We start from the raw sequence: 19,510 nt of genomic DNA on the forward strand, positions 1-19,510 counted from the left end.
GAGCCTGAGTAGAGTGAAACTTGAGTCTTTAGTAGCACACTTGGTCTGGGAAGTCCCTGATCCAGTCTGAGAAGCCTCTTTTGCCATATCCACATGTGATCAGTTCTAGCTGCAACCATGTGGAAATACAAATATTTCTAATAGGGCTGTAGCATGAACTATGTTAACTGACCCATTCTATAAACGCCATGCCCCTCCACTCATGTAGTCTATAGCATGGTTCCATACTACTGTTATAACATGGTTCCTAGACAGTCACAAGAAACAGACTATACTGACCAAGAATACCATATTACCACCCTGCAAGCAGCACGTGTGCTTAACATGATTGTGAGAGTTATAGTCCTGATTCTGCTGAGAGGAGGGCCTTAGCGTGGAGAAAGGAAACCTCTGAGTTGCAAGTTCTGTCCCATCTATTTTCTTGAATTTTACTTAACTGAAGCAAACAACATGGTTTCAGGTCAGATTAACAAAAGGCTTTGATTCAGACACAGTTCTTCACAGACAAGAACCACTTCACAGTGAGGAAAATATACTGGTTACCTAATGTATTTTTTACACAGTGCCTCGCCTATAAGAGGAGAGAGAGAGAGAATTTCCATTGTCATCTCCCTCCACTACTCTAATTTAACCATTAACTGTTCTTGCTTCCCTTCCTCATAGCAGGTCAATGTGTAGGTTTGGCTATTTAATGATACAGTTGCATCAGTTAAAGAGGGCAGCTTTGTTACAGAGGAATCACTAGATAGTCAGGAAGCAAAGTGGACTGTTTGCTGCTGTGTTTATTTGCATAGCTAATTCAACAGTGCAATTCCTACTCATTGTTAGCTTATAGCTGAGCTCCAGAAACAAAGTAAAAGGTTTGGTCTGTTTGTATGCATGTTGAGTCCTTTGAGTGCACACTTTACTAACTAGGCCAAAAACATTTCTTAAAGCATTCGCTTTAAAGGAGATATTTGTAATGCAAGACATACAAGAATGGGGTGACCAGCTGTTCTACTTTCAATAGCATTGTCCTAGTTTTCAGAAAGCCAATCTACTTTGTGCATCTCTAAGGTAAAGTGGCCAAATGTCCTACTTTTTGTATATTTATGTCCTACGTGTGTTACCGTGGGAAAGAAAGGTATGTGGCTATCCACAGTAGAAAGGCAGGAAACTCTCCTCATTGTGACACGGCAAAAGAGGGCTAGTGTACATTATAAAAGATAGATAATGTGTTTCCAATTTACATTTTACAATTCATAGCATTTGTCATCTGACGACTTCCCCCTTTGTGATAGAAATACCCCACAGCACAATAACTTTTTTATTTTAACTGTTGCTATATTATTTGGCTTCATTCATTCACTGATTTAATATCAATTGTGCAATTCCACCTCACTAAAACAGGCATTCCACTTGTGGAATTTAGACATCTGGTCACCTTGTACAAGAATTGCCTGAGCATGTCGTCACATTGGCCCCAATTCAGCAATGCACTTAGGTCTTTGCTTAAGCCCATCCCTATTCAGCAAAGCACTTAATCATGTGCTTAAAGTTGACTTCAATGATATGCTTAAGCTTAAGTGAATATATAAGTGTTTTGCCGAAAGGGGGCCACTCTGCACATACTGGTACATCTGTGCAGTAGTCCGAGTATCTGAAATATTTAACCAATTTGGAAGTCGTAAACTTCAAAAATGGCTTTGAACATAAAGGTTTTGTCAGGAATCAAGGCCTGCAGCAAAGCCCGTCAAAGCAACCTCACAAGTGCAGCTGGCCTGTACTAAGCTGCCTGGTTGACTACACCACCTGAGTGGTGGGAAGAATCAGCAAATTGGCTCTTGCTCCCGGCAGCAGTTCAGTGGCAGCTCAAAGCATTTTCCCATGGCTGCATTAGTCCCTGTGCCTGCTTGTTCCCAGCCTTGCCTCACTCCCCAATCCTGACTTCACCTTTGACCCTTGGCTTCTGACTCCTGCTCTAACCACGAAAGCCATGGCCGGGCCTCTCACAGGTTTCTCTTGGAAAATGCTTGACAAGCAAAATGTATCACCCTTTGTAACGTTCCTAACAATAGTGACTTTCATGATCCGGACCTCAGAGAGACGAGGAGCTAACATGCCAATCAGCTTTATTAAGTTTTCATGAAAATGATGCACATCAAGTTAAAAAAAAAAAAACTCTCCATATTAGCTCCCATCCACATCCACTTCTTTGGCAGAGTTTAGTTTTAGCCTTTTTTTTTTTTTTTTGGTCTTGTACTGCTTCTCAAAAAATTAATTTTGAATATTGTATCTGAAGTAGAAACTATTGTGTCAGTTATTTATAAGCTTTATATTTATGTGAATGCTTTTAATGCTGGTTGAAGGCCCTGGAGGGTTAGCTCTGAAGAATGCAACACTAGGAACTAGAATGAAACCACAATGTCCTCCAACGACCCATTGAAGAGAATGGGAGCCCTGTGTGTTACTCAGTTCAGAATTTGGGCCTTTCAGCCATTACTCACCTAGGTCAACTTTGAACCAGTGATCTAGAGGAAACACCCAGGCCCAGATCACTGAAATCAATGGTAGTTAGGCACCTAAATCCCCTTGAGGGTCTGGGCCTCAGTTTCCCAATTACTGGTAAGTTTATGTACATGAAGTCTTTTAATATTTCAGAATTCCAAATACCATACTGCCTGAGTTTCTTGATCCTGTATAAAATTACACTAAGTGGATGCCCGAGACTGACATTGCACATCAGATCTGTTCTCTTTGTTTAATGCTCCAGTTACCAACTTCATAAATCTAGTTCAGAAGTTTGAATATAGTGTGGGGCTGGCTTGTTTGTTTGGGGGATTTTTTTAAAAAAACAACAACACAGTAAGAAGCTAGCCTCCTTCCGCTCTTCAAAGCTATAGCTACATCTCAGATATCAAATACTGGCTTTTATATAAGATGGGTAATGCATTTTCAAAGCAGCTGTATTGGCCCCCTCCCTCATGTTTTGACAGTTTGGTTTTAGTTAAAGCGTAATTAAACATCTCCAAAAGCAGGGCAAAGAAATTCAATCACTGTTTATACTTTGAAGAAAAAAAATCATTCTGTTCTTACTTGCAGAAGCAGAATTCATTTGTCCTTCACTCTCTGCACTGAAAATAAATAGTGGGTTTAAGCATCCACTATTATGGCAGTGCACAGCTGAGAGCAGAAAACATAACATCTGAAACAGACTGACCACTTGATGCTACCTCCATATGACAAATGTTATTAAAATAACACCCCTGGTGAGTCACTAGCATTCTGTGCATACCCCCGCACAAGAGCAGGAAGCGTGGGCATGTGTTGTATATAAAACCTTCAGGCAACAAGAAGTTTTCAAATAAGTTTAAATGGCACTCCCCCTAAACATACCATATCCCATTCTAATTGTGGTATTAGTACATCTGTAAGCTGAGTGATGCATCTACAAAATATTTGGTTGATCTGCAGTAAAAGTGTCCGTTTTTTCTAGTTACTTGGAATTTCCTTGAATACTACTTTAAAAAAGTACAGAGTGAACACACTTAAAGCAGTCAGGGGAACATACAGACTCTGAAAAGATGATAGGGTCAGTTAATCTAGTGTTCAGTAGACTCTTGTGGTTTTGTGGGAAGAACATAGTTATTACAGACTTTTGATTTTAAAGAGTTATTAATTGACAGGTATGCTCAGTATGTAGGGGTGGATATCCTTGGCTCTTTTGTTGATATTTAAAAAAGAGACAAACTGAATTCAGACTTTGCAACAAAAAGACAAAAAGCCATTTTGTGAAACAAGCCAGATGTGGTCAGGAAAGAAGTTTATAAACCCCCCTAACCTTGTTTGGTTATAAGCGGAGGAAGGAATGTTTTATTGTACTCAGTGCATCTGAAGTTTACATGAGGAGCAGAAGTGGGAGGGGCTCTGACCTAGCCACCAAAATAGCAAAGCTGCACAGCCCAGGAGAGACAAACAAGAGATCATGAGCTTAGTCCTGTTTTCGCTGCACCCAGTGCAACTTCAGCAACTGCAGTGGGGTTAACAGCAACAGAATTTGGCTTGCCTGTTATCACATTGTACCTACAAGTCTCTTTTCCTCCAGTGTCACAAGATACATTTTAAAGCACATAGTACACAATACACTGCTGCTACCACTTGTGACAATTTTGTAATCTCCTCATTCCCTTTTCGTGTCATTGTTCCAATTTCCAAGCAATAGACAAGAAGGATTTGTATTCCTAGACCAGGAGAGAAACGAGTGGACACAGATTCAGGAAATTCTTCCCTAGTCTATTTTTATTGAAAGTTCAATTCCTGTTATTACTTTGAACAAAGATAGATTAACAGCAAAAACTGGAGCAAAGTGTACTTTTCTTTACTTCAGGCCTCCACCAAAACATAGATCAGTCTTCAAGATAACTAGCAATACAGCTTCTCTGTCTGTTGCTTTTTCCAGGCTCTGCTGTTGACTGTTGTATCTCACCGGCTGTGCCTACGTTTCCCATCATTGCTAAAACTGATTCAGCTACACTAACGTCAACAACATGAGAGCCTTGAGTAGGAGCTGCTGGCCTCAGCCATTGTTTTAAACACTGATGAGCACCATTCCAAGCAGGGTTGGAGGAAACAAATCTGACTCAGTGTTAGCACTGGTGGAATGTTTTTGACATGCTGTCCCCCCATTCTGTGGTGCTGCATTTATCTCCAACCTGGGTTAAAGTTGTCCAGAGTAGGTGAAGGGTGGCCAAATGCCTTTTAACAATAAACCATGTTACATAAAATTATTGCTGGAAGAAATCAGATGGGAGCCAATGAAGTAGAGCAAGATCTTTATTTCAACTAAAGGAATCATTAAATTAGGGAAATTTGAGATTTCTGGTGAAGTTATATTATTGATATAGTGACAGATCAGAATCATTTCAAAATGAGAGCAAGTGTCGATATCTGGATCATCAGAAACTTGTTTTGATTGAACGCTTTTGATCTGACAAGGTTGCTGCCCATTTTGGAGAATTCTCATCTGAGAAGCACTTGGCAACTTTCTCATCTGACAGGGAGATTTGGGCATCATCTCCATTATTGCTACCTGCACATTTTGGGACCCAGCAATTTACTGTCAGATTATTGGTTTTTCTTTTTCCTGAACTTAAAAGATGTTCTCACTAGACCCAAGGAAGAGAGGGAGCCAGATGACATCACCATGTCATGGCTGTGTCAACTCATGGGATGTTAACCTAAGACACTGCTAGTAGATCAGTTCCTCCTCCCCCCCCCCAATCTTCTCCCTCTTGCCGCCTTCTTCTTTTCCTTCTCCTTCTCCTCCTGTCTGTAGAGTCCAATTTAACCAACCAGGACAAATCTATACCTGCAGTACTTTCCTGTGAGCATAGCAAGTTAGAAAAGACCCTCAACAGCCTAATCTTGCTGAAAAACATTGTCTCCTGTACTCTGGCCAGTGGAAAATTGAGCAACTGAGCCAAACATTCTCCACAGACAGGGGTAAAACTTGGGTCCAGGAGCGGATAAGTGGGTCATGTGCCCTGCCTAAAGCCTTCCAGCAATTAAACAGCAACTATAAGAGTCAGAAATGCCACCCACCTGCATCAGTCGTGGGGCAATTTGATGGGGCCAGCAGCAACAGTCCTAGTAGCAAGGGAGGGAGATAGTCACCAAGGGCCAACAGGTAGCTCCTCTCCCAGGAGTGTCTGGCATCCATTGGCCAGCTGGGGAGTGGGGAGCTGATTGGCCACATTCCCCAGCTTCCAAAATTTAACCCAGCATGGGGGCCATGTGGAGTCTCTTTTGGCTCTGTTCCAGCAGCCCCACCCTATCCACCCATATTAGGAATGGGAACCTGGCCTGACAGATGATGCAGTTCTAGCTGATCACCTGTTCAGGGGGTCAGAAAGGAATTTTTTCTCCATGAGGCAATTGGCAGAGGCCCAGGAGTTTATTGCCTTCCTCACAGCACCTCCAAGCCACAGTGGGTTAAGTAGGAATACGCTTAGTACCTAACTGGAGGTACTGGGATAGTTGTTTATTTGTCACAACTTGCAGCCAGTTTCCAGTGCAGTTAAGAGAATAAAATTAATGGTTCCCATAGGTAAAAGATCTATGATTGATGATTGACCTTGGGCTCATGTGATAGAGTGAGACCCTGTGGTCTTTGCAGACCGAGGACCACCCTGCTGCATCACTGTCCCTTTTGTGAGAGGGAGGGTGCCAAGAGAGAGAGAGTTGAGTCCTGGAGGGTAGGCTGAGGCGAGCCACCCCGTATTATGGGTTATATGGTAGGGAGCCCTGCAACCCTGGCGTTAGTTACGAGTTATATGCCTCGTAACCCCCGCAATGGAACCCATTAAATGTCTGGTATAGGAGAGGGGGGCTGATGGATGGGTAGTGCCCCTCCCCTGTATTGAAGTTGAATGAAAGTTGCAGCCTTCTGCTTAATTCCAAGCATGTGTGTGTCATCATATGCCGCTGCGTCCGCATCAAGTTGCACTTTTCTATCTTTTGCTATTCTTTTCTTTCTCCATCTTTGTGTACGTCTATCTTGTTTTGTCTTCAGAAAAAAACAGAATCAATCTGCCATGGAATGTGAGAACTACCACATAAAATGGCCTCCCATTTTGCTCCTGCCCCCCAGACATTTGGATGAGATTTTCAACAGTACTTAAGGCCAACAGGCACCCAGTTCCCACTGGCTTTCAGGAGGAGTTGGGCACCTAACTGCCTTACGCTCTTTTGTAATCCCCTAGATGTCATTTCACAGGCTTCCTAGCAAGGGGTTTTCACTTTAATGTAAGGAGAGAGAGGGAGGAAGAAAAATGGTTAAAATAACATTTTCCCCTATTTAATTATTTTAATTAAGTACTATGCAGTGTTCAGTGGTGTAGTGCCCTCATGTAGACCCTTCCACCCCAAGCAGTCCCAGTGTGGACTGAGTGCTAACAATTATTCTTTGTATTACTATAGTGCCTAGGAGCCCTAGGCCAGGACCCCATTGTGCTAGGTGCTGTACAAACACAAAACAGATAGTCCCTGGCCCAAGGAACTTATACTCCATGTATGAGACAAGAGGCAACAAACGGATAGACAGACAGACAGCAGAGTACAAGGGAACAATGAGACAATGGTCAGCATGGTAGGCAGTCGTCTCAGCATGCCAGTGGCCCAGCCATTATTAATTAGTTTGAAGGCATCCTGGCAAAGGAATAGCATCTTCCATCCAAGGATTTCATAGTGCTTTACACACAATAACCAACCCACACAATCCCAACGCTTGCTGGGTACCTTACCCCTGTTTTACAAATGGGAAGCTAAAGCACAGAGAGGACAAGAGATTTGCCCCAAGGCCCTAGAACCATAAGCAGAATCCAGATCTCTTGACTACTACTCCACAGCCACCACCACCATCTTCATTATGGCTCTCTCTCTTTCTCTCTCATCTACCCCAGGCACTTCCCTTCTCCCTCTACACCACCAAGAAAAGCCTTTTTAGAAAGTGTTTTTTCTAAAACAGAACAGGGACTACTGCAAACTAACTGAAAAGCTGGAGGAGATTTAGCCAATTTCAGCATTTATTGCGGCAAAACTATTATGGGCCAAATCCCCACCACCACCACCACAAAAAAAAACCCCCACTCCCTTCCACCCACCCCCCAAGTTGCCTTATTTTTAATTTATTTTAGATTTAAATAATAAAAACACTTACAAGAAGCCCTACAGGCCCCCGCATAATTAATAATACAACTAAATACGCGCCCTTGATATTGAAAAATGCTTCTTAATATTCCCTTCTCTCGGCTTCAGACAGTTGTGTACTACTGTCATATGGTGGCAAGGGAGTCTAGGTTATGAAAATATGCCAGTGCAGCACCCTGGAGTTTACCCTTTGACCTCCCCTTCCCCCTCCTTGCCATGATGTATCCGCATTCATTTTTGCTAAGTGCAAAGTAGAGGCCTGCTTCTGCTTCCACAGAAGTGAGCTACTCCAGTGATGATGATGATTTATTTCTATTATAGTAGCACCTAGGAACCCCAGTCAAGGATCAAGGCCCCATTCTGCCAGACATAGTACTAACAAGTAACAATGAAGACTGCTCCTGACCCACAGTTTAGGTGAGCTTACCTAGCTACTTTAGAAATGTAAATAACAAACATTTTGCCCCTAACCTCAATGGGACCAAGATTGGGCCTTTGTTTATCGGATGAAAACTTGCAAAATAGCACAGCAAATAGGAAGGGTATTTGTTTGGGACACTGTCCTCACACATGTCTGCCCCAAAACCTGCTAGCCTCACATTATGTGCAAGGTGTTCTCCACAGGAGGTGAGCAGTAAATAGAATCTGAGACTGTTCAAATTGCTACCTCCCAACTTCTGGTTCAGCCTTTAAGTTGTCTCTTTAAAATGGGACTGTGTTGGGATTGTGTAAAAGAGAGGCCTTTAGTTCTCTGGCCCCAGCCTCCTGAGGTTTCAGTTGCAGTTCACATGCAACAGAGCCGGCTTTTAGTTGTGCTGTATTTTGGGGGGAGGAGGAGTATATTTGAGAGCTTTAAAGAAAGCATAGATTAGTCAGCACTGCTGCTTGTTCTACTGTGTGTTATTAGCAGTACGAACATGTTTACTGAAGGCGTAACTGAGTTTCCACTATTTTGTGTCACAGATCCAATTCATCCCAAAGCACCATGAGATGTAAGCCTCCATTAGCTGATGTGGACTACTGTACGGCCACCATTACACATTATATTACTCCTTACTCACCTAAGAAGTCTTTGTTTGATTGTGTTTGATTGTTTTATTAGTGGCTTTGTTAGAAAACAATTTTTTTCACAATGTTGATGACAAGCACATTTTTTCCCTTTTCCATGAAAAACGTCAGGCCTTTTTACAGCTTTTTAAAACATTGTTGAAATAATTATGGTTTTGGTAATAAAAAGTTTCAATAACATTTTCTAGGATGAATTTTTTTAATTGAAAAACATTTCTGCAAAAATGTATATGAATGGAAAAAGGAGTACATTTCGAGAGGAAAACCTGACCCCCAAAATGTTCATTTTCCAACCATCTCTATACAAAACTGATTATCGGAATTCAAACTTTGGGGTTGTCTGGGCCTGGGCTTTTCATAAAGTCCCACCTCTAATACAAACAGCATCTAAGAATACTTAGAGTTGAAAAACGAGGCAGTAGATCATCTATGGCATAAATTACAGAAAATAAGTGGTGTAAAGAGAAAAGGAGGACTTGTAGCACCTTAGAGACTAACAAATTTATCTGAGCATAAGCTTTCGTGAGCTACAGCTCACTTCATCGGATGCATTCAGTGGAAAATACAGTGGGGAGATTTATATACATAGAGAACATGAAACAATGGGTGTTACCATACACACTGTAACAAGAGTGATCAGGTCAGGTGAGCTATTACCAGCAGGAGAGCCGGTGAGGGGGGAAAGGAAGGGGGAGGGGGAACCTTTTGTAGTGATAATCAAGGTGGGCCATTTCCAGCAGTTGACAAGAACAGTCTGAGGAACAGTGGGGGGGGAGGGGGAATAAACATGGGGAAATAGTTTTACTTTGTGTAATGACCCATCCACTCCCAGTCTTTATTCTTGTTCCTCAGATGTTCTTGTCAACTGCTGGAAATGGCCCACCTTGATTATCACTACAAAAGGTTCCCCTCCCTCGCTCTCCTGCTGGTAATAGCTCACCTGCCCTGATCACTCTCGTTACAGTGTGTATGGTAACACCCATTCTTTCATGTTCTGTGTGTATATAAATCTCCCCACTGAATGCATCCGATGAAGTGAGCTGTAGCTCACAAAAGCTTATGCTCAAATAAATTGGTTAGTCTCTAAGGTGCCACAAGTCCTCCTTTTCTTTTTGCGGATACAGACTAACACAGCTGCTACTCTGATTCCGTGGTCATTCGTTACATAGAAAAAACTCCCCTTCCATGAGTGTAAAGTCCTAGTGTCAGAAACAAACTAAGGCATGGATTCATAATACCAATAACAGAGTGAGAGAAATAGTAAAGGAGGGGCACAGAGAAAAGGAGGTACATGTTACAATGATTTTTGAGAAAAGATGGAGATACATGAAAATTGCTTTTAATAGCAGGGATGAGATTGCAGGAAAAAAGGGTGAGGACAAGTGCTGGAGGAGCTAGAAAAGAAGTAAGGAAAGGAGCAGAGGCAAAGTGTACGGGGGGGGGGGGGTCATGTAACCCCCCAGATTTGCTGCATGGCTTGTACTGAGCATGCTCACACAGACTGAGTGTGCTCAGTAACACTGCTGAAGCCAGCTGCCCTCACTCTTCCTCTTCCCTTCCCCCCCCCCCCCCATAGGCAAGCACAGGTCCTCTCTGGAGAGGAGAATCCTGGTTCTGCTCGCACTTACACCAGTGTAACTCCACTGATTACAGTGCAGTTACTCTCTGTATACACTGGTGTAAGTGAGAGTAGAATCAGGCTCATGAGGTAAGCAGACAAGTCCATGTAGGGTTTTCAAAATTATGGACCCAGTTCTCCACTCTGTTATAGTATTACACCACTAAAGTCAATAGGGACATGCTCCTGTAACAGAGTGGAGAATCAGGCTGAGGGGTCAGATTTTAATCAAATCCTGAAATGAATGGGAAGCCAGTGGAGTTCCTTACAGTTTGAAGATGGGCATGATGTGGTCATACTCCTTGGAAAATATGAGAAACGGGCGCAGCATTTTGTACATACTGAGAACTTGGGAAGTGGAATTTGCAGAGACAATAAAAAGGCAAAAGCCCAGGCTAAAAGGGATGGAGGGATGCATGAAGATTTTAGCATAAGTGGAAACAAAGCAGTGGCATCCCCAGAACTGGTTGTGTAGAATCATAGGATTAGTAGGGACTGCAATGGTCCTTTCTTAGGGTGTAGATGGAGATAGATTTATAAACACAGAAGATGTGGGAAGAGTAAGAGCCCAAGAAGACACACTACAATGATAGAGTCTGACTATAATAAATGCCTAGTTTAAACAGCTTAGTAACTTAAGTATTGTTGTGGGCATTATAATGGTACACTGGTTTGTACGGACAGAGATTTGCGGATTCAGCTGTGATGGCTTTGGAAATGACAGCAGCTGGATCTGCATGAAGCTTTCTTCTGTCAATTTTAACTTACTAGCTACATTTTTAACAAGCAGCCACTTCTTAAACCTGGCGCATGATTTTCAGGACATCAGTTCTCTTTCAGCAGCTTGTCACTTGCTCTTGCTCATCAGCTGTGGACATTTTTCCAGCAAAGGGCTCCCTCTTCCCAGATATGCAGTGCTGTGCTACTGAAATGTCTATGTGGTGTCAAAAACAAACCTTTTACAGCTACAGAAGGGCTACATTCTAATAAAATCCCCCCCAGGCCACACTCTGGTAAAAATCTGTTTGAATGACGACAGCTTTAAAATTCAGGCGAATCTTACATGACAAATCCCCTAATCATCATTTTCCATCAATAAAAGGTTAACATACTATATTCTGGGTACTGCACAGACTACAAAGACAGCAAAAAGCACTAGAGACATTATTTGTATGAGAAAAGCTTGAATTATAATCAGTGTAGCAAAAACCTTTAAGGATCAGATTCTAGAATTTCAAAAGGGGTTGGACAGTTATATGGATATCAAGAATATCCAGAGTTCTCATCATTCATGATAGCAAAGAGATTTAGGAAGGGACTTTAAACCTCATGTTTCAGGGCTTAAGCCAATCTCTAACTATTAGAGGCATAGGTGTTGATTTATTTTTCCCTGGGGGTACTCCATTCCTGCTCCACCCCATGGCCTCACCCCCACTCTGCCCCTTCCCCTGAGGCCCTGCCCTTGCTCCACCTCTTCCTGCTCCCACTCTACCCCTCCCACAAGGCCCTGTGCTTGCTTTGCCTCTTCCCACCCCTCCCCTGAGGCCCCCACCTGCCAGCTGCTCGCTGCCCTCCCTCAAACCTCCCCTGACAGCTACCGAACAGCTGATTGGCAGCCCCACCAAACAGCTGCGGCTGGTGCGTGCTGAGCACCCACTATTATTTTCCCTGAGTGCTCCAGCTCCAGAGAACCCACTGAGTTTGCACCTATGATTAGAGGTCACAATGAGACAAAGTGCGGGGGGGCGGGGCAGGGCAGATCATCCCGGCCTATTGCAGGGTTCTTGCCCTTTCCTCTGAAACATCTGGCACTGGCCACTGTCACCCTACCCAAAGTACAGGAGTTTGCATTGAAGTGCAACGCACTTTCCTTAGTACTACACAATGGTTGTGGGAAATCATAGTTTCGCCCAGGAACAGGGGAGCTAGTTTAGATCAATTAAAATTCAGTCTCTTTGGACTCAGCTCAAACAAAGACTTGGTTGAGGTTTTATAAAGCTTGGCTATTTCGAGTCCCCACCCCATTTTTTCAGGTCTTTGCACTTCCTGGTTTGGCTGGGACCCAAAGTACCTAAAATACCATAAGAACAGACTCTCCGAGCTTTTCTAACCTTGCTGGGACCAGAAAATACCAAAGATGTTAGGACAAAACCTGGTCTGGTGAATTTTCCAGTTTCTAAACTGAAGAAGTTCTTTTGGGATAACCCTCCTGAACAGAGATAGGTACAGATCCAAATTCTCCCAAAGATTGGGGGTGAGGTTTCAAAAACATGGATCTAAATTTAGTGGCTTGAGCCCATCTTTAGCCCAATGTTTGGAATCTCATCTGAACTGAACCTCTGAGCTCTCTGGTTTTAGAAACTTTACCCTTAAAGTAAAATTTTGTCTTTGGGTGCCCACCTATTACTCCCATTGAGTTCACTGTATCTAGGAACAGGATTCCCAACAAAGCAAATGCTTAGGAAAACAGAACAGAGTAAAAACTGTGGTAATAGCTTTAGCACTTTTGGGTCCTTTAGTTTATTATAAAAGGCTCACATCTCACTGTGGTATTTTTCCTCAGCTCTGAATCACGGGGCCCATTTTCAATATCCCATGCATTACTACCCAGGAAGACAGGGCAGCGCTTCAACTTCTGCTGGCTGGCAGGATGGGAGCAACATAGCAACTGTAGTAAAGGAGAATGACAGCTTGGTGAATGCTGAAACAGCCCCCTATGCATTCTTTCCAGGGGCTCTGCCATCTCTGCAAATATCAAGAGGCTGCCCTACGCCTACAAATAATGATAGTGATTCAACCCAGCCAGTTGACCCAGATGTACACTACTCTGTGCTCAGATAGCACAGTGATAAGTGCAGAGGCATAAAACAGAGTATTCAGAGTCCCTGAAAAGTCTGTAATAGAAAAGACCTTGGAGTTAAATATTTCTGAGCTCTCAGATGAAACCAGCTTCATCACAAGGATGTCATAAAGCTTAAAAGAAATCAGCTCATAGATTAAAAAAACTAGGTCAGACTAAACCCAGGCAAGAAAGAGATGATGCTGGTCAGAAGGGAAAATGCTTTGAAGACCTAGCTGGGGTATTGTCAAAGTGGTGAAAAGCCACAGGGTCCTGTTCAGCTCGTCTCTAAAAGTCTAGGTGATCGGGAAGCATCTGTGGCAAAAAAAGCCTCTGTCCTCTTGCAACTTTCCAGGAAACTTTACCCTTTCCTCCGGGAGGAGGATTTGGCCACAGTGAACGCTGATCTCCAGAATGGATTCACATAACTGGCCAGGTTTTGGATGTAACGCAGAGATTCCACTTCAGGAGGGTCTTCTATGAACTCATCAACCCTGAACTCGGATCCCTCCACTGGCTCCCCAAGCTGTTTCCATTGCCAATTCAAATTTCTGGCTCCAATTATATAGCCATAAATGGGCCAGGAACCCAACTACTTCAGCAGCCACATCTCTATTCATGTCCCATCAGGACAAATGCTCTCTCTGGGTCGACGAAGCAAGTGAGGATCAGAAACAACACATTCTCGGTTATCAGGGTCCCAACTGTAGAACAAACTTCCAGAGGAGACTGAATTAATCCAGAATCTGATCAATTTCAGAAAACTCCTTAAAGTCCTCTAGGAACCTCAGCATGTAGATTTCATTCAGCTGGGAAGCACTTAAATACTGCAGTGATGGCTGCTATAGAAAATGCTAAAACAGAGAGATTTCCTCACTAGATATGTAAGAGGTTTTATTATTTGCAGACATTGGGACATAAAGAAAAGGCAGCTTCTTTAAATGACCTATTTACTTTTTCTCTTTACAGTTGCTCCTTTCTCATTTAGTAGATCAGTTTGCTTTTGCCAGATGGATTCAAAGTCACCACTGTGATTTCAGTTTTTTCCTTGTTTCTTGGAAAGCACCACACAGTACCATGTCAAGAAAAACAAACAGAAAAGTTTGCTTAAGACCTATTTAAAGCAAATCATCAGTGGTACTTCCAATAACAAACCAGGGGCCAGCATCTGTACTTGTGACAAGACTGGGGCTACTGTGCATAAAAAGGGGTAACACCATTGCAGAATTACAGTGAAAATCTTGCCTAATGTGGTTCCTTGTATATTCAGCTTTTACATTTGCTATTTTCACTCACAAATTAAAATAAAGGTAGAAATCTTGGCATAAACTAAAAACTTTAAAGGGACAGTGTCAAATGGATTAAGCCCAAAATTTAGGCTTTGTGTAAAAAACTAGCAAAACTCAACATAAATGAATTAAAATACTAGACAAACTTCCACTCTCAACTTTTTTTAAACATTCCCCTGAAGTGCTGGAAACCCCCAAGCCACAGCAGTGTGCCAGCACATGAAAGCCAAGAAAGTAACACTGCTCACCAATGAAAAGTGAAACTGACTTATGAACAGAGACCCAGACTAGTTTTACTTTCTTAGCTAAATGAAGCTCACTGGGGAAATAAAGACCATAAATGGTGAAGAGGAGAGATGCGGTGAGGAGGTCAGATTTTGGTATTGCATAACTAAAACTAGGTTATTTGGATCCAGCATCCATTTTATCCAAAACACCAATGTTTGGGGTTACTGGTCAGATAGGAAAAGACTTGGGGCTAGATTTTCAGCTAGTGTAAATTGACGTGGCTCAGGAGTGGGCAAATTATGGCCCGGGGGCCGCATCTAGCCCTTCAGAGCTCCAGCCCTCGAGTTCCCGCTAGGGTGTGGGGTCCGGGACTTGCCCCACTCCTGCACTCCAGCCGGGGAGCAGTGTTGGGGGCTTGCCCCACACGGCGCGTGCCATGACTCCACACAGCTCCTGGAAGCAGCAGTGTGTCCTCCCTCCGGCTCCTACATGTAGGGGCAGCCAGGGGGCTCTGCATGCTGCCCCACCCTAAGTGCCGCCTCTGCAGTTCCCATTGGCCAGGAACTGTGGCCAATGGGAGCTGCAGAGGCGGCACCTGAGGACGGGGCAGCGCACAGAACCGCCTGGCCACACCTCCACATAGGAGCCGGAGTGGGGACATGCCACTGTTTCCAGGAGCTGCTTGAGGTAAGCGCTGCCCTGAGCCTACACGCCTGACCCTCTCCTGTGCCCCAAACCACTGCCCCAGCCCTGATCCCCATCCCACCCTCCAAACCCATTGGTTCCAGCCCAGAGCCCCCTCCCACACTCTGAACTCCGCATTTCTGGCCCCACCCCAGAGCCCGCACCCCCAGCCGGAGCCCTCACGCCCTCCCACACACCAATCCCAATTTTGTGAGCATTCATGGCCCGCCACACAATTTCCATACCCAGATGTGGCCCTCGGGTCAAAAAGTTTGACCACCCCAATGTAGCTATATGAAAGTTACCAAAGATAGCCAGATTTATATGCGCTGAGTACCTGGCTCTTGGTTTTTGACCCATCTTGTTTTGGGCTTTGTAAAATGCATTGCCCCAGAGGAGATCAGTCCTGGTAATGTGGGGATCAGTATAGCCAAGTCCAGACCCATTCACAACTTTGGAAAACGGGAGCAATGCTTTGAAGCGGCAATGGTGGAAGACTGGCAGCTAGCTGAAGCATATGGGCAACAGGCTCACAGCACTTCAGCCGGTTGAGCAGGCAGGCAGCTGTTTTGTGCACAAACTGGAGTCTCTACACTGCATAGCCATTCAGTCCCAGAAAGCGGGATAATAATACTTACCTACCTCACAGGGGTGTTGTCAAGCTAATTTAATTAGTGTTTGTAAAGCACTTTGACATTCTCTGCATAGAGTGCAAAGTATTATTCAACAGTTCCAGTTGAGAGCATAACAAAAGCTATGCCCAGCACAGTCAATAATGCTCCCTTTTGTTTACATAGGGCATTCTGCTGATATTGTACCCTGAGGCTATGGTTAGGACAGGATATTTACTAATATCTTCACTAATAGAAATGAAATCATATCGACCATGCCTCTAAAAGCAATATCATGGATATGGCTATTCCAGTGTGATTCCCACTTTGGCCCTACTAACAAGCACACACCTCCCTGGTTCTTGCTGGATTTTTTGTTTGTTTGCCCCCCACCGCCCATGTTTGTAAAGGAGAGATTCACAACTGTGAACATTCTTAGCAATGAACCTAATGCAGCAGCTATCCAAGCCATTCAAGAACAGAAAAATTCATAGCACTGGAATTTTTCCATTGCCAGTACCTTTTCATCCTTAAGATAAATGGCTTTTACTGACAGGGCTAAAGGCTCAGTTATTTTCAAAATACTTCTCAGCTTCACAGCGGCCATAAAAATTGGCTCTGCACCTGGCCAGCTGATCCAACCTGCAAAGGCCTCGTTTTCTTTTCTGCAGCAAGTGGCAGTTTGGTGTGCAGCAGAGCTGATGCAAATAGGCTAAAACTTAAATCATCAGAATTCATTTGATTGTCACAGATCCAGTGCTGTGCACTGAATTTCAACGCGGGGTGCATGATCGCCACAATGCATCTGCCTAAGGGGAAAACATGCAAACACCTATTCCAAAATCTAAAACATTGCAAAGGTGACCTTCCAAATCTGAATCTCCTTCACACACTTTGGGGCCATAATCCAGCCCTGCCCACACATTGCTTATATATGCATACATATTTCTAAGATACTTGCTTCTTCAAACAATGGACAGAGGTTGACTTATTTATTATTTGTGCCTAAAGCATCCAACTGATATCGGAGCCCCATCATGCTATATGCTTTATGTACACATTGTAAGGATTGTCCCTGCTCCCAAAAAGCTTTCAGTCTAAGTAGACATGACAGTAAAGGGAGAAGGGGAAACAAAAGTACAGAGAGATAAAGTGACTTGCCCAAGAGCACATAGCAGGTCAGTGACAGAGGCCGGGATAGAACTCAAGTCTATCAACTCCCTGTCCAGTGATCTACCCACTAGACCTTGCTACCGCCATTATGGGTCCAAACAAATTCTGGCATAGCTGCATATCTCCTCAGCTCTAGAATATTATCTCTGCCTTGCCTCATTTGAGATGTACAACAGTCAGCCGACTAAGCCTGACAGCAAAGTGAGCATGCTTGAGCTATCCATGTAAGGTCCCAACCCTTGGGTCAGTTTTCACTAACTGAATTAGTGAGAGAGCCAAGCCGTGTCCTGATCCATGCATGCGGCTCCCATTGAGGACAAGAACTGCACAGACTGAATGAGGGCATCATATGGCACGAAGGGACTAAAAGCCCAGAGATTAAATTCATTCTCCTCCAGCTTCTCTTAGTCAATAGATATGCCACAGGGCTTGCCACACCAAGAAGCTAATTTATATATTAGACATTACTTTTTCTCCAAAATAAACATATCCCAGATAAATAGCTAGTACTCTAGAGGTACTGCCCACCTCTCCCTGACTGGCACCCTACGGACAGTTTAATGAGCCCTTCATGTCTGGAAACTTGGCTTCAGATCCTGGTGTAAACGCACCGTCTCATTGATGCTCCCTTTAGTGCACAGTTCTAAACCACTGCACATTTAGCCCCTTCTGGCAAGTCCCTTCTCAAGAGATGCTTGTGTCTGGAATAGCAGGGGTGTTGAAGGTAGGGAATGGGACGCCTCATAGAAACTTCTGTGGCTACTGCCCACAGTAAACTTGACCTGAACTTTTGCTGTTTCTCCCTCACTTTCATGAGCCAGAATGGTAAGAATGAGAGATTTTTTTCCTGAGGAAGAAACCAGCCCTGCGTTGCAGCCTCACAGGGACTCAGTGAGCAGATTCAGTGGAGACTTCCTGAGGTCAGCGACAGGAGCTCTGTGCTACGGGAGGGCATGAAATGCCTAATGTGGAAATGTTTGCATTTGGAGCTATATGAAGTTACATTTAGCTTTTAACAGCTGCGGCGGCTGTTTATTGTAGCACAGAATCCTGGAGCTATTAGCTCACTTCTTGACAGTGACCAGATTCAGAGTGGAATGACTGCAAGTCTGCCGTAATATTTATGTCTTTGCCAAGGTCCCAACAATACCTTTCCTAATAAGTCTGACATATAAACAATCATTTCTATAGCTGAAAAACATACGTCCTCAGCCCATTGTAGTGCCAGAAGAGTTGTGAGGATTTTATTTTAATCTGTTATGCAAGTCTTTTTCCCTCCTACGTCACAAATCATAAGTGATTGGCTAGATAGAAATGTTTTGTATAGAATTGCTTAACAAGAAATCTGAACCTCCAGCGCTAAATTCTGCAGTTTGCTACATCCGTGTTACACCACTGAAGACCAGGAGGCTGTACTGAGGTAGTAGGAAGCAAATGTGCCCTTTAACTAGGGTGACCAGATGTCCCAATTTTATGGGGACAGTCCTGGTATTGGGAGCTGTGTCTATTATAGGTGCCTACTACCCCTCACCCCCATGTACCAATTTTTTACACTTGCTATCTGGTCACCCTACCTTTTACTTACATTGAGATGCGGCAGGAGAACGTGTGCTGCAAACGGGTACACTTGATTCAGGATTGTTTGTAAATGGAGGGGAGCATTTCATAAGAGGCTGTTTTCCCCACATAGATCACTGTGTTACTGACTGCGTTTGATGCCTCGAAAAGAACTTCTCCTTGTTTAGAGTTCTAGCATTACACAAAAGAAACATAACCTTGCAGCTGAACTGCAAACATATATATGTTTTGTTCTGGAGCACATTTGAACTGTAGTGCTGAAAGAAGAACAGACTGTACTGCCACAGAATGTTTCCCAGCAACACACTGTAGATTAGCCCTGACTTGCAAAGTTTAAAAAAAAAAAAAAAAAATCACGCTCATGAGTTATGTTTTCTGAGGACCCAGAGAACCATATCTTTGTTGGAACGGGAACTGGATGTTGGAACAACATCAACACTATGAAACATAAGATACACTTCACTGGTTCACACAGTTTATGACCTTGGATAGCTGATAAGCCACTGTAATATGATTTTTGAGCCCTGTGTTTTGCAAGCTTCAGGTACCAGGTGTTATTGAAGGTCAGTACTAAGAAAAAAAGGGCTCTCCCACAGCCGGGAGAAGGTTACAGAGAATGGTTTTTATGCAACATAAGCTTGTAGATGATTAACAATTTTCTTTCAGTTAACCACTAAGTTAATAGTTATTCAAAGCACTCCATTGTAATGGGAGTGGAGATGGGAAGATGTACTAT

General features: G+C 43.5%; 1 long non-coding RNA gene across 1 annotated transcript in view; it reads right to left on the bottom strand.

Moving 5' to 3' along the window:
* LOC311517656 overlaps positions 1 to 18,918 on the bottom strand; it is a 125,009-nt gene extending 106,091 nt beyond the window's left edge. Inside the window, exon 1 of the long non-coding RNA XR_014710753.1 lies at positions 18,782 to 18,918. This is a non-coding gene — a long non-coding RNA (uncharacterized lncRNA). The remainder of the gene's footprint in view (positions 1 to 18,781) is intronic.
* Positions 18,919 to 19,510: the final 592 nt, after the last annotated feature.

This window comes from Lepidochelys olivacea (assembly GCF_965140295.1).
Source record: "Lepidochelys olivacea isolate rLepOli2 genome assembly, chromosome: 3".
NCBI classification, from domain to species: Eukaryota; Metazoa; Chordata; order Testudines; family Cheloniidae; genus Lepidochelys; species Lepidochelys olivacea.